Genomic DNA, 16,716 nt, shown 5'->3' with positions numbered 1-16,716 from the left:
ACAGGAGTATTGATTGTGGTTTCATTCAGAATACATCACATGTTGTTGAAGAATCCTGATGTCAGATTGAAGTGATGATTTCAAGTGCTGATCATTTTCATCATCAATTAAACTAGGAATTATTTCTGCTACTATGAAAAAAATACATTGGGTATGGACATGATGCTTCTCATAAGCAGGACAGACTGGGTTTGTAGTCCATATTATTAGTGTGTGAGCATATTGAGAGAGGTGACAATTCAGTTGGTTATTCAGGGTCTGGAAGCAAAGGCAATACTTACTGGTGCTGAATTCATCAGTTAGCTTGTTATTCGAAAAATTCTTATAACAGATTTTTTTTTGCACATTTCTGTGCAGTTTTTATCTGTTGGAACAGGGTTGGCGTAGTGATTTTTCACAACCACTAATTAGCATGTGACAACACAGGGCGGGTAGAGGTTTACTAATATTTGATTTTTAAAGGCTGTTATAATTTAATAAAGTTTATAATAACGTTTGGAGAAGGAAAAGCTGTTAGCCAATTAAATGGCGGTTATTATATATTCATATATACACATACACATGTGTATACATGTATATGTGTATATATACGTGTGTGTGTGTGTGTGTGTGTGTGTGTGTGTATATATATGTATATGTGTGTGTGTGTATATATATGTATATACACACACGCACACACACACACACACACACACACACACACACACACACACCGACCACACACATATACATACGTATACATATATATTTCACATTTTATTTCACATTTTCTCTGTATATTGTTGTTGGAATGGAAAGATAAATGACAGGAGGCAGATGTATATGTTTAACATTTGTTATTTATTTATAACAAATTCAAATGATGTTATTACTGAGATTGAAAAATAACTCCTATGCCTCTTAGCGAATACAGGATGTGTTATTCAGATTATTATTATTATTTTTTTTAAATAAGACTTAAAGTTAACCTCATTCTAAACAATTTTGGCATGAAACTTTTTTCTTTTCTTTTTAAACAAACAACTGCAATTTCACATAATTAAATGTGGCCCTTTTACCTATTCTTCTTTTAGCCAGTTGCTGAGGCAAACTAACTGGTTAACATTTTCTGAATGTAAAGCTGACCGCCCCATAGAGTTCGTGGATTTTAGCCATTATTGTGCCTCTTGACGATGGCTTGCAGAACACGTCAAGAGGTGCAACTTTCAGAACTTTTCTGCAGCCTGTGTCCTTGACAATATTAATCTGTCTACAGAAGGAGATTTACTTAATGCCCTTCCTTCGGTGAGGGTGGTCTGCCGGCAGCCAGGAGTTACACCTGAGTTTGAATACTTTGCTTGACGTTGAAATGATAATTAGAGCTTGAGGTGCTTCGGTGAAACGTAACCTCCTTCCTGCAGTGTGTGTGCAAATCACGATGTGTTTATTGATTGTTCCATCTTTGTTTTTCTTACACTCAAATTTTCCATCCAAAGGGCCAACAGGTTCTACAGATTCCTCAACCTCGTTCGGGTCACATTCAGCCATAACGTTAGAGCGAGGACGAGTGGACGGAGTGGGATGAATTATGGGATATATGGGGCAGGTCATTCTGCGCATGCGTTTATTTGTTCAAAAATTATCGCGGTAATTCTACAAATGAATCATCTCACATATGTGTGTGTGTGTATATATATATATATATATATATATATATATATATATATAAACGATTAACGTACATTTTGACAGCCCTAATATATATATTTATTCTCCTAGAGATAACATTGCATAAATAAGTGAAAAAATTCCCATTATAATTCCTCTGAGATTGTGTTTGTAGTTCAATCAGCTTCCCCCTCGAAATCTGATGACAGTTTGACTTCACTGTTTTCAGTTTCAGAAGTAGCTGATACCATCCTTATAATTGTGTTTTTACTGTACTGGTTTATAGTTCACCCTCAAAATGTCCACCTGCTAGAATGCTACACGGTTTTCAAAACCTCAACATAACATAACATGACCAACCACTTAACTTTAACTACCTCTAGTTATTCCTGCATCAGCACTGTGGTATTTATGTGGTCTTTTTTTTTTAGCTGACTTTCTACTGGTCAGTCTTTTTAATTTCTCAACTAATATTTTTGACTAGAATGGAAGTAAAAAAGTAAAGTAAAGTGAAAGTACAAAGTAATAAGAAAATCGTCTGCCAGTGGATAGCCTACTCTTTGTCCTTGCACTTTAAATAAGGAAGATTCTCACAATACATCCAGAATGCCTTTATTTGCAGGAATCATGTTGGTTTTATAATTTGATTTTAACCTTTTAAGCTTTAAACAACCTTGATCCGGTGTGTTGAACCAACAACAGCAGCAGCTGTTTTTAATGTATTTTGCTCAATGCTGCTTTTCCTTTCCAAATAACGTTACAGGGAATTCATACAGTCTTCCGTCATTCAACAACTTTCAATTCAATTGCCGAGTGTGATTGAGCTCCCCTTCTGCCCTCTAATCTAGTCTGTGTTGGCTGAATAAAGAGCTCTTTTAAATGTACCGCAGCCTGAATAAAGAAAGGACAGTCATGGTCCAGATGTGTGAGCGGGCTAAGCTGTACCCGAGTCAATAGATCTCAAAGATAGACGTGTCAACCTTTCACAGGGAGCCGAGGCTCAGCCAGCCTTTTAGCTTTTACTGTCCAGTGGGCTGAACTTGGCTGAACCATGTAGTCCAAAGAGAGAAGAGAGGGGAAAGACAAAGCAGCACTGTCATTTAGAGAAGTTTCTGATTTTGACCCTCCTTTCCTGGTCAGATAAGTTCAGTTTTGGTCTTTAACTTCAGCTTACTTATTGTACTTATGCTAACTTATTGTACTAACATTTTATGACACATTTCAATGGCATAAACGACCTTTACCTCACAGTGATTGCTGCTCTCATACAGGATCTTCTAGGTCTGCATTGAGGTGCAGCTGATTTCGAGACATTTCCACACCACTAAGCCTTAGTGTAGGAACAGGATGGCAGTATACCTGCAAGTATGTAAATCTGTATAGTAAAACAATGCTTAAAGCTAGGAGCTGAATCAGAAATAAGGTGAAGTATAGATATCGTTCAAGTAAACTCGATTGTTTGAATTGAAATGTCAAGAGTGTGGAGCTACTTCTGCATAGCAGGCCTGAGCCCTCATTTGAAGGCAATGAGTCTCTGAGCGCATTGGTGCTCTGTGGCAGCCAGATTATAAGGGCAGAGGCAAGGCAATATTCCAGAGGCAGTTCTGAATGAGACTGCAGCTGGACTGTGGTGGTAGATCAATGATAATAAATGTGATTCATTCAAGTTGGTGCCTCCCTGATATTGAGCTTGGCTCTGCTGTGGTGTGAAAACCCACTAAACAGGCAGCAGTCTTGGATGCTGTGGAAGCAGAAGCAAACAAATCACGATTTCAATCAAAATGTAGGTGACCTACATAATAGCTACCTAATACACAAAAATTGGCTCTTTTAGGCTCTTTTTAGGAAACTGCTATCAGGGGAACACACTTGGAATCAGCTCACCGGCTCATGAGTACAATAGATGCTGCTCCACTCTGCAGAAATTAATTACATTTACTGCATCACTTCACCTTTTTATGAATTTTCAGCATGGGTGAATAATACATTTTTCTCTCTTGACTTCATGATCTGTTGGCTTTTTTTTTGGCATGAAGCTCTGGCGCGGATGTCCTCACTTTATAAATGCTGGCAAGAGTGGTCAAGGGATGTAACAGATGGCATGGTCCATATGCAGTTTGCCCTTTGGCCAGGTAGACTAATGAATCCTTTTGGGAGTTAATCACACTGTCTGGCATCAGACCCTCCATGGGCATTCAACCCACTCTTTTCCCCACAGCTGCCCTGAAATATTCTGGAGCTTTCACATTTCCCTGCAACATATGTTTAGAGTTATGGGGATAGAATTGGAAATGGTCTCTTTTGCATTTTAAATCTCCGAAGCAGAAGATTATGAAGTTGTCAAACTACAGTATGTAGATCAGCTATACTGGAACTTAAGCTTTCTGCTTTATAACATTAAAGGTGATATGTTTCCTTATATCTCATCGTGTATTTCTTATGTGAAAGAATCCTGAGGCTCATTTGTGTTTCGCACACTCAAGCGCTGCCGTCATTAGTGCAGTGGCACAGTGGAACCGAACACATTTAGGGTCGGGGTTACACTCGATTAGAACTAGTTTGCACAATGAGTTGTTCAGTCATGTTGTAAATCATGAGTGTTGTCCTGAATGACCGCACTCAAATAGCCATTATAGAGAGAGGGAGACGCAATATCTTTTAAATGTTGGGTGCCCATTTTCAACCTCTCCTAAAAAGGTATGCATATTGTTGCACTGGGTTGTTAGAATGGAAATTGACACAAATAATTGTGTGGAGAGTAAAATAAAGAGGGAAAGAAGGAGAAGCTCAAATGCTGGCTCTTTTCTCACCTCAGCACAGCTGGCCATTCACATGACCATCAGCTTCGGAACATTTTTAGAAATGGTCAGACATGGCCCTTCCTAATCCTTCTTAGGGGGGAAGGTTTCTGAAGCTATTCAACCGTCTGACAAGCAGTTTTGTTGGAAGCAGAGATGTTTTGGAAACAAAAAACATTAATGCACCCCTTCTGTCTGGATGTTACAGTGCAATGGGGAGCACACCCAGCACTACTTGTCTTATGAAGGAATTTGTCAAACTTCATGATTTCCTGCTTTTGGTTCTGAAGAGATGCATCATTTTATGAAGTTATACCGTAAGAAAGGACCAAGCAGAAGAAATGTGCATGTGGTGGCAGGTCACTATCAGCTCAGCGTAGGCAGATCACCAGTATGTATTGGCCCCTGGTCGGTCCTTTGTCAGCATGCAGCTCAGAATGCAGTCGAAACGTGAGGATTTAATGGGGATTTATGAACGTAGGATTGATTTCATGGAGCAAAGGCTTATGGCTGTTGGAGAAGCTCATAACGGCACAGCCCAGAAGATTCCATCCTTTCTTCCGGTAAAACTAGACCAGATTTTTTAATGTTGTGGAATTGATCACCTTCATTGTAATAGAATTTAATGACTCTATTCTTAACATATTTCAACATATTTATGGACAGAGTTTTTGCTCATAAAAAGTCACATCATTATGAATGCAGGTTAAAAGGTTACATGGATCTATTTATGTTTATGAACCCTCTTGTCACGATAAATGCTTGAGAACTATGACCATCATTGCAAACCTCATTTTGGACAACAGCTTGTCTCAGACAATCCACATTGAATACTTGCTCCAATATTTCATTCATGACCCTATGATGGTTGTTCTTTTTGCTGAAATAAACCATGTATTGATATTTGGTTATGGACACGTTAATCTTCAATGTTTTGTTTTTTTCCACGATCCATGTAGTGGCGCCATAGGACATTTCTCAACTTTTTTCGAGAAAAACTCAAGCTGAGGGGCGACAAAGAAGCGCAGTGCAGAAGTATGGCAAGCGAGATAGGTTTACACCCTTTACTTTTTATTTTGATTATTGCATTAAGTTTCCCTTAACTTGATCTACCATGTTGGTGCAGAAGCCTTAGGACCTCCTTAACTTCAGCTTTGAAGCCTTATCCTTAGCGTTCCCTTTGAAGCCTTATCACGAGTTGGCAAAGTGACTGAGACCAATCGGAGTTCAGCTCGGCGCTCTGTGACTATTGAGGTCTCACACCTTGTAGCAAAAAGAACACAGTATGCAGACCCTCCTGCTGGCAGCCATGTAGCGAATGACCAAGCACAGGAATTATGGAGCAAACACAACTTGGTGTTGCCATGTTTACAGCCGCCCACTTTCTACTTTAGTTTAACATTGAAAGTATCTTTGCTTTGAATTGAGACATTTTGAGTCCTTAAAAAAGGAAAAAAAAAATTCTATTCAATGTCACCTCGTTGTTGTTGTTGTTATTTCTTGCCTCTGCTTGCTTTCTTTCCCTCTTTCTTTCTAAAGTAGAAATAGAGAAACATTTCACTATTATGGCCCATGTTTGGTAAACATACCAGCATGATATTCAGTCCTCCAGACCCCTTCTATTTTGCAGTACATAATAATGCATGAGATTTTTTTCTTTTCTTTCTCAGCACAACATCTTTCTCAGTAAAACAAAACACTTCTGCCTCGAGTATACTCCTCTGAACTCTACTATTTCGACTAACATTCTCTTTTGCTACTGTGGGGAAAGAAGAAAATATGCAGTTTCTTGTTAATCCTTCTGTAAAAGATGAAACATAAAAATCATGATTGCTAAGTTAATATATTTCATATCAAATTTTGTTTAATGGATTTAAACCTAAAATTTTAATGAGGTGTTATATATAGTCAAATTCAACTAGTCTACTCAACTTTTTAAAAATCATTAACTAGCAGTTATTTTAGGACTTCCATTTAGCTTTTACAAATTAGGTTGTTTTTGTGATCCACCAGTGCTCTTATAAGTCAATGACAGGGGTCACGAGTTCATTTTTAACCTTTACAATCTCCTGCTGCCATTGTTTCCTGCCACGGTGTGAAACCCAGAGGCTCCACCAATGAAGCGCTTTGGTTTAGGTTCATGTTATAAACGGTAAAAGTTTGGATTAAAGCCGTTATGGTACTATGGGTGTTTTGGTCCTAGTAAAGGAGGAAGCTGCTTGTTGAAGGATTTAACTGTGATCAGATGAAACAGATCAATCTTTGAGGAGTTTTTATAGACTCGGCACATCATCTTACCTACAGCATTTTCTAAAACTAAGACAAAATATAGAGTGTCTTGAAAAGCAGAATTGTGTTCTGCTTCTTGTGGAAATTATGACATTGGCCAGGCATTGAACATTTTCTCTACTGACGACTGTTCTACGTTATTTAAAAATGTGCATAAAGAAAAGAAAAGACAGAAACCTTAACAACAGTATCGTAAAAGGGGCTACTGGCGTGTTTGTGTGTGTGTGTGTGTGTGCATGTTTGTGTGTGTGTGTGTGTGTGTGTGTGTGTGTTTTATTTGTTGGGAGAATTGGTTCCTTTGTCTTGTTCATTCATCAACGGAGCAAGAACGTAGAAATTTAATGTTTAGAACTATTTTGATAATCGATAAATCATTTGGTTCCTTCACTAAGGCCCAACAGTCCTCTTGAATATAATATAGCATAATCTAATATCTTATTTGTAACCATATAGCGACTGAAAAAAGGATACCCTCAAAGAATACTCAGTTAACTCTGCTGGATCTGGATTTTTCTTAGGATCAGCATTATATCGTAGTCACCCCTAGATACCAGCCACCTAAATACACATAATGGGATCATCCCTATGTTCCCCAGGTCTTATGTTCCCCGCTGTTCACCCAAAGGGTTAGGGTTAGGGTTAGGGTTTATTAGTCTTAAAACATGAAAAGGGGAACATAGGACCCGGGGAACATAGGACCCGGGGAACATAGGTACGCTCCCCACATAATGTTTTTAATCAAGATCCATGCATTATACCCTGAGAAATAAACAAAAATGTTAGCTATCTCACAATGTTAAAGAAAGCCAGAAAGAATTCCTGGTTCTATACCTTTTTCTGGATCTGCACCAGAAGGTAAAGGGGTGTATTCTGGGCCAAGACCAATCCTCCATCCAAGTTTAGCGGAACTCTTTTCCGTAGTTTTTTTGTAATCCTGCTGACAAACAAACCAACCTATCAACTAACCAATGGACACTGGTGAAGACATAATGAAAGACTATAAAAACAGTGCATGCTAGTTGAAGCAGAATACGTTAGAAGGAGAATCTGCCTTCAGAGTCCTTCATCTGAGGCAACTCAAATGTGCTGCTTGTCACCAGGGCATCTGCTGCAGTTGTTGAGCTTTAACATTAAATGGCTGTCTAACAAACTGTAGGCTCTGCTGCCATTTTTTATGAAGCACTATTAGAGTGAAAGGATAAGAAATGTGCCATCCTTTACATGATTGCCGCATGTGAAACCTCAAAGAAGCGGACCGCATGCTTCTTTAACATCAAGGGATATGAAGCCAAAGGGAACTGAGGCCAAATACATGGCAACTGTGGAATAAAGCACATCATCAGATGTGTAAATTCCTCTTTATTCTCTGCGTGATCATTCCTGCAGGTCCGTCCACTTATTCCCAATGACCTACATATTTCTGACTTTGTACTCCAGAGCAAATCAGAATCTCTGGTTGCTTAAACAAACATGTAACACACGCTAATCTTCGAGTGACATTTCATAATGTGTGAGAGAACACTGAATTCTTTGGAAGCAGCTGTTTCTATGCGGCTGATTGCATGTGTCAAATGGGCATTGTCTTGCCATCTCCTTCTCAAGCCACACAACAGCATCCAGCCAGCCCGTGTGAGCATGCTCTGAGACTGTAGTCAGCAATTTCACCTAATTACAATGCTACGCTTCAATCATGTCATGCGCCTCATGAAGATAGTGATCCAGAGGAGCCAAATGCATCTGCGCATCAAAGAAATGGAACAAAACAGTGTGATTGCATTTGTAAGATGAACAATATTTCTTATGCCTCACTTCATATTTGATTAGGAAACATTTGGGCCAATGCCAGCCAGAGCGTTTAAGTGTAAAATCCCCAAAGAAGATCAGCATTTGTCCTTAATTATCTTGCCGTCTGTGATTACATACATTTAGATCCCTGATCAGCTCGTTCTGAAAGGGAAAGATGTGCAGCAGTGCCTTCTGACATCTGCAGCTGCAAGGACAGGATGGTGCATTAACAAGCTTTACTGGGTTAAACATGTGAGCAAGGACCTTTATCCACACTTTACTCACAGTGATTCCATCGCTGTTTGCTCATAAGTAAATCATGTTTTATGTATGTGTGTATGCCGGGCTGTCTTCGCGTGTGCTGATCCATGAATTTGTGATAGAGTATAATGAATCATGAATGTGGGTGGATGTGCCAGACGCAATGCTTAAGATACATCTGTGTTGTTTTACATCTGCTATGTTCTTTAGCACCTCTGCCCGTGATGTTGTCACTTCAGGATTCCTTACTTTCTTTCTGTTTCTCTGCCACTCATTCAGTCAAAGCAAACCTTACCTTTTGATCCAGCCTGCTGTTATGTGAAACGTATGATCTGACAGAGCAGATTACCGACATGGACATGACTAGCAAGTAAAGGCCCACAGCATTTTTTTAAATAAATGTGCAAAGTTTCAGTAGCAGTGAGAGAATTGGTTGCAGTGCTGATTTGGCAGGCCGTTTTAACAGATGCCACGGACGTTCTCTGGGACTGTTACCAACTTCCCACTTGCACCTCTTCACCTGCAGCCATCCGCACTGTTAGCATCGAAAACGGTGTTCTGTTTCATTTTTATTTTTTTTAATCTATCCCCCTAGGTGCTCCACTTGCTAACAACTCTGATTTGTCAAAATCCATTTCTGAGGCTGTTGTTTATGTAAGCATCCCTGTAACAGCCAAGACTTGTCAATTAATGCAGGCATGATTATATGGATTCTTTGGAATCAGCTGTGATTTTGTACTCAACAACCGGGATTCCAAACTGAATATTTCAATAATAACTTATATAATGATGATAATACATATTTTTATATTAGCCGTCATGATTGTAAGGAGTGTATCCTTCATACACACATTTTATTGTTTTATGTTCTTTCTCATCTTGACCAACAGAAAACACTGCTCCTGAAACACCCCGCCAGAAGTCTTACCTTGAATGCGGTGACTTTGTGATATCACACTATGTCACCATGTCACAAATTTGCATCATTTATGGCAGGATTCAGGATTATTTGATTCAGCACAGCCCCTCTCTTGTTGTTTGTGGTGCTGGGTCAGGTGCGTGTGAGCTGGCCAATGAGAGAAGACTTGATATTCGGGATGGGTTGCCTTAAAGAGACAGGAGCTAAAACAGCATCTGAGACTGAGAGTGCTCCAGTACTGGACAGAGAGAGAAAAAAACAATGTGTTTTTTGAGCATTAAAACATGAAAACTTATTTCAGTTGTAACCCAAAATAAAAACATGAGCCTGAAAATGGGCAAAATATATTTTGGTTGTGTTACTCAAGTTTTAATAATGAATCATAAACGGTCACTTTGTGGTTAACTCTTCCATTCATCCTTCCTCCATCCTTTGTGTTCTGTTGAGCTGTTAAATAGGTAAATGAATGCTTTTTTTTTTCATCTTTGATTTAAACAGCTATAGGGCTGGGACGACGCGTTGACGTAGTCGACGTAATCGACGTAGTCGACGTAATCGACGACATAAATTCGTCGACATGAATAATTTGCGTCGACACGTCGTCCCAAACAGGAAGTGGTAGTACTTGCCGAGGCTGAGAATAACCACTCTCACACAGAGATGCTGCATTAACGCCGCAGCGGCGATTGGTCAATTCTCCGCCGTTGGTCATTCACACAGTGCGAAGCACTGCTGGAATAAAGACGAACCGGCATGTAATTCACACAGAAAGCTGCGCTGCCTTTCCTAAAGAGACGTGACGGTAGACGTCATGATGATGACGTCGGGGTGTTTCCCAGGTGTTTCCCCTGTCTATCTAAACCTGTGGACCGTTTATAATGTGTAGTGATTGAGAGCCCGGCCCTCTAAACATCCTGGAAGATGAAAGAGTTACGTTTTTCGTGCTAAATTACATTATTACATAATCGCCATCAGTAAACAGGTCGCTGCGTGACTCTGTCACTTGCGGGGACGGAGGCTGTTTTCTGGGGGAAAGTTCACTAAAGTCTCGGTCGGGAGGGCTGACCATCGCGGTGATTTCTATCAACACAACCACTTTTTCGGGCAGAAATGTGACGAAGAGTTGGTAGGACAGGCGGGAGGACAGGCGCTGCTCCGCCTACAACTGTGGTATTTTTTCCCCCATATAATTTAAGAAGGACAGTTACAGTTACTACGTTACTTTTGTTTGGTCATGTAACGTTAAATTAATCGTTAGATTAGTCGACTAATCGAAAAAATAATCGCTAGATTAATTGTTTGAAAAATAATCATTTGGGACAGCTCTAAACGGCTATATTGGTCTCGATCACAATTCCTTCAGGCTGTTGAATAGTTAGTCATGCTCAGAAAATTAATCAGTTTAATACATCTTTGTGAATGTATTTTTATATATCCCCCAAATAGGCATCCTTGGCTTTCTATCGTGTCAACCCTTCTGTCTCCATTTTTGTTGGCAGCGTTGGTATTGAGTCTTACAAGTTTAACTCAGCCTGACAGAGTCTGAGCACAACTGTGATCTTGCAAGCGTATAGTGTATTGACAGCTTGGTTTCAGATTCCATCTTGGGTGCAAAGCAACCAACTAGAACAGGACAGATATGGTCTAGTGAGCCAAAATCCCATCTAGATTTGGGGACGATTATTCCCTAAGTTCACTAAGGAAGGCATTTGTGATTGTTTTGTTCTAAAGAAGCAGAGCTCTCGATGTGTTAACTCGGTGGAAAAATCTGTAGGAGAGTGTTGTGCCTAAAAATGTTGGATAGTTTTCTTGTGTATTATTTTGGAATCCCTGCTATTTATGTTCCGCTCCTAATTGGGTGTCTGTATCATGGAAAGGGACCAGAAAGTAAAGATGAGTGAGAAAGGGAGAGAAGGGACAACATGGTACAACTGGTTGTATATATTGTATTATTGTATTATTGTTGTATATATGTTAGGATTTTTATCTTTTTTTTTTAAATACTTGTTTATATTGATGTTTATATTGATATTTTATATTGTCTAAACGAAGAGCTGCTAACTGTGTTTCATTGTTGCTGAAACAATGACAATATCTATTCTATTCAATTCTATTCTATTCTATTTGGCAACAGTCACAATGTCTTAAGCATGCAGCTCACACTCCTGTTTTATTCAGGTTTATGTAACAGCAGTGTTTTCAAAGTGGTGAAAGTAGCCGGATGTGTCAAATTATGTGTTTGTACAAAAACAAGAGCGAGTGATGAAAAGAGTGATGCACACCCTATGAAAGCTAAAAGCACCAGGATTTCCTTTCAGCTGTCATTTGCACTTAAGGACAGTCCTGCCTCATATTGATTTTTTTTCTTGTTGCCAACCTTTAGTGGCCAACTGTGGTATTCCACCTACTTTGACAAGTTATTACATCAGTGGAAACTTCAAACTGAGATGGACTTACTTTAGAGTCGCAGGGCGTCCTAATGCGACAAGAACATGTTGTGTTTTTAAAGTTATCCATCAATGATAATATGACAATAAACCATAAACTCTTTCAAAGATCCTGGGAAACATGGTCCACAAGGCTGAAATTAGGTGTTTTCTTTGACATTTGCCAACCAGCTGATGCATGCCAGTTCAATGTGACCCCACGTCAGCCTTTAGAATCACTTCTCCTTGGTGTAATCATTCTCCTCCAGCAACTAAAAGACAAGGACGAAAAGAGATTGCGCTACACTGATACTTTAATGATACTGTGTTTTGATTAATGAGATCTCAATTGTAAGCAAAAGTGATACAACATAAACATGAAATGTGCCTGAAAAGATAAACCGCAGAACAAAAAAAATGAATTAAAATGAAAAATGAAAAAAAACAAACAAGGTAATTATGGAATACCAGCATGCTACACTTTACCACGAGCTCTGCAAGCATGTGTTAAACTGATCACAGCTTGGAATAAAGATGATCACACTGTGTTGCATCTCCACGCAGTGGAAATGATATGCGACAGTCAGGGAATACTGTTGCATTGCTGAGTGATTAGAACATTGTCGTTTAGCAGAGGAACAAAAGAGCCTTAAAGAAGGACCGGATGGAAATTGACTGTTGCATTCCAGCTTATTTTGTTGTTCCACAGAGTTTGGTCTCTGTGGCCAGGAGACTTGTGCATTACTCTGGAGACAATGGGTTTGTGTTGAGCTGTTGATGGTGCACCTCATTACTGTAGCCGGGTGCGTCTCTGAGGACTGATTAAGGATTAAGCACATTTGAGAGTGCCAGCACGTATACTACTGCATCCTCCTTGTTTCATTATCCATGCACAGCTCCTCTGTCTATAGCTTACTGTATATGCATGCAGAGTACTGGTGTGACTGCCAGTGCCTGCATTGTAAAGCAGGATGTTTTGTTTTTTTTAAAGCGCCACAATCTGAGTCTATTCTGCGCCAATCCGCCACTGGTGCACATTCATCTCATTTAATCCTTCTTTTTCTCACATTGTAATGGGTAGAATTGAGAAAAAAGAAAACCCACGAAACTCAAATCTTTCATGCGACTGCCCGCCAGACTCTTTTATTTTAAGAAATCTCTGATAATGATGTCTGATGCTCTCAGACGTAGAGACGCTGAGGAGAGATAATAAGGCGAGAGTGCAGAAAATGTGGCTCCTGTAAAACTGCTATATTTGTACGTATCAGTAACGAGGCAACGACTGGTTATTATTGTCCAAAGAATCTGCACATCTGCTGCCTTCCTGAGCAAAACAACTTTCCCGGTTCCTTACTGCCCAGGAAGGCAAACAGTCGTGAGTACACATTATGACCAGTGTACTCTCAGTGTTTCCACAGTAACCACGAGCTTAATCTTTTGTTTGTTTTATTGTTTGTTTGTTAATCATGGATCTCATCCTCTCACTGAAGAGTGGTCCATGATTGAGCTCTCAAGTCCGTCTCCTGCTGCTGAGTTATGAGCTCATCGATAAAACTTCTCACTCAAGTGGTTTTGGGAAAAAAAACTTTTCAGAAATTGGCTTGTAAATGGATATACTTTGGCTTATATTTCTCTGACTCTGATAAATTCTGGAAGCCTATTTACTGTGTATTGTTTTGTTTTTTTATATCTCTGGCAGTCCGTTAATAGTGCAACATCTGTTGCATGTAGTTGTATAGCAAATGTAGAATTTAGACATCTCTGTGCAATAAATTCACCAAAAGCCATTATAGCCAGTAACAATTGTGTAAAGTTGTATACCACTTTGTTTGTATTTACAATTTGTCATACATTTTCCAATCTTCTTCAGAGTTGTTTGTTTGGGGGCCAACATTGTGCAGGTGCATTGAAAAACAAAGGCCTGTAATAATTCACTATGTTTTATTGTGTCTCTGGCCCCCAAATAAAAACAAAAACAAAAACAAAACAAAACAGACGATTTATATATGCAAATGTTTGTTTACCAGCAGGCAATGTTTTTTACCTTGAGTTTGTGTGTGTCATCATGGTAGAATAGACTTGGAAACACCTGTTGTAGAAGGAACTAATACGGAAGCAGTTTTGGTGTTCACATGTCAGTACGACAGAGCCACAACACCTCGAAATGAAGGCTGAAAGACTTTGAAAATGGCCGTGGTCTGACCAAGGAGGCCAAAAGTAAGGGTGTGTGGCCCCTTTACACTTTATGCCCCGGGCCCACATTGGGTTGATTCAGTCATGATACTTCAGAGGTGTGTAGTTGAAATGAAAATGAAGGTCGAGTTTGAGATGGGTGTGGTCGGACCCCATGAGCCCTTCTTACCCATGTAATAATGTACAGACTGATAATGGAATTTTGATCTTAGAAATTTGGCCCGAAAAGTTTGATTTGGGGGTCAGTTTTGGCCCATTAGATATTATTTTCCTTGTCAATCAGCACAAACTACAACAGAAAATAAAACCTCTTTTGAGCCGGTGTTTAGCAGAAACTCCTTTGGAAATGATTTAGGCATTTTTTGACATGCACCCTTGCAGATTTAATCTGCTCAGAGGATGTTGTTGCTTACATCAGGATCTTTTATTGCTTTTACATAGATTTGGCCACTCTTGGATTTTTTACTCTTTCCCTTAAACTGTCCTAGTGTCTGGATGTAGTTGACTCAACCGCGGGTCTAAATCACTCTCACTGTTTTTGTCTCAGAGATTTGTCAGTATCTGGCTCAAACCATCATTTTCTCTAATCTCCCATGTCTCTAAACAGCATTTCTGCCTGGTGATGCTGCCATCAGCATGCTCTGAGCTGGAGATTGTGTTAAATGCATGATGGATTAAGCCTGGTTTCTGTCAGATAGTGCTGCGCATTACGACTGTGGAGCTAAATCTTTCATTTCATCTGACTTCAGCATCATTTTCCCTAACTCCTTTATACAATTCAATGCCCTTTTACATACACTGTTTATACACCAGTAATGGTCCACAGGTGTGAGGGCAACCCTTCTGCTCTAATGAGAAGGTTTTCAGAGGTGTGAAGTAATTTAACTTTTGTTTTCCGAAGGCAAGGTTCTAGCCAAAGACGTGTAGTTCCACATTTTCACAATTTCTGAATAATTTCTGCTGTACCTTGGAGAACTCTCTGAATTGAGCAAATTATTAAACACCCTCCCCAAGATCCAATACCTCTGTTTCTGAATCATGCAGCCAGCCCTTTGGTCAAGTTTACAGTCTGATATACACACTTGTTCTACTCTTCTTTAAGTCCAATCAATATAATTGTCCTCCTGCGCAACAACTCAAGTTGTAGAGACAGCTTGAAGACCGGCCCTCAAAGGGATTTTAAAACACTTAACTCAACTTAGATGAATCTTGTTTACGAACACACAAACATTATTGACCAGAAGTATCGCACACAGTTTTTTTTAGACATTCTCAATTTAAGCTTAAAGTCTCTGTAAAGCATTACTGTTGATGATACAGATGATACACTTGGCATTTTTCTATTTGTACAATGATTACTCCACCACTCACCCCCTAGTGGTACCTGGCTAACCAGATAACACTGATAGTGTAGGGTTGAATTTGAGATCTACACCACCGACCATTGTGCTGCTTCCACAATGGATAGAATTTTGTTTGTAGTTTGCAAATCATTGAAAAAAATATGTTAAAAGGTTAAGACAATCCACACAATGTGCTTTTTTCATTGGGAACTTCTTTTCTGTTAAATTAAGCAGGGCAGGGTCTGTGGATTAACCTGCGTGACAGGGACATTGTCTCCAGAAAGAGAAGCTGTGGCTGTTGAGATGGTTTGAATACATTGCGATGGTAGCTGAAGTCTGATCTCACAACATCAGCTGAGAAAGTGAAAAATATCTGACAGGGAAAAGAGGAAAAAATGAAAATTTCTTAAACTCTGAGTTAACTTTGGACTGAGATTGTTATTTTCGTACAAGAACCTGTGCAGCTGTGATGTCAGAAATTACCCACACATTACCTCATATACATATTACTGTTAAAAGCTAAACTCATTAATATATTTTATATTATCAATGCATCAAATTGGAGTGTATTGTGACAGGAGTTGCCCCAAGTCATGATCTGAGAAATCAAATGTCACCCATCTCTGCAGTTCCCCTCATTTCTAAATTGGACTTGGCATCTTTCTGTTCTAGTTTTGTGGCCACCAATTTAGCTGTTTTGGTTCACAATGACCAATCCTACCATTCAGCTACATCAGCAGACAATTGTTTTTTTAGCGAGCAAACAATTGTACACCACATGCTCATTAGCAAATAACACACAGTTGGCTACAAGCTGGTGAACATTTAGCAGCTAAAGAGTCATATATTTCGCTTAGGAGTTGATGGAGACCAAAAGGAAAGCTAAAAGAGAGTGAATATATGACTTACATGACTAAAATGGAGTCTAGTGATGCTTTTTTTCTGGTTGATGTGTAAATTGGCATCGCTGGTTAACAAGTTTGCTTGTAAAGTGTTCATTTGTTTGCATCTGGCCCCAAACAGGCAAAACATTCAGTGCTGGTTTAATGGCGATT

At 39.4% G+C, this 16,716-nt stretch overlaps 1 protein-coding gene across 2 annotated transcripts in view; it reads left to right on the top strand.

Moving 5' to 3' along the window:
* Window positions 1–16,716, top strand: part of gpc6a (glypican 6a) — a 179,905-nt gene that overhangs the window by 18,994 nt on the left and 144,195 nt on the right. The gene's annotated exons all lie outside the window — the stretch shown is intronic.

Source organism: Sparus aurata, chromosome 4 (genome assembly GCF_900880675.1).
Source record: "Sparus aurata chromosome 4, fSpaAur1.1, whole genome shotgun sequence".
Taxonomy (NCBI): domain Eukaryota; kingdom Metazoa; phylum Chordata; class Actinopteri; order Spariformes; family Sparidae; genus Sparus; species Sparus aurata.
Note: the sequence above shows the minus strand (reverse complement) of the source record. Positions and strands in the feature narration are given on the sequence as shown.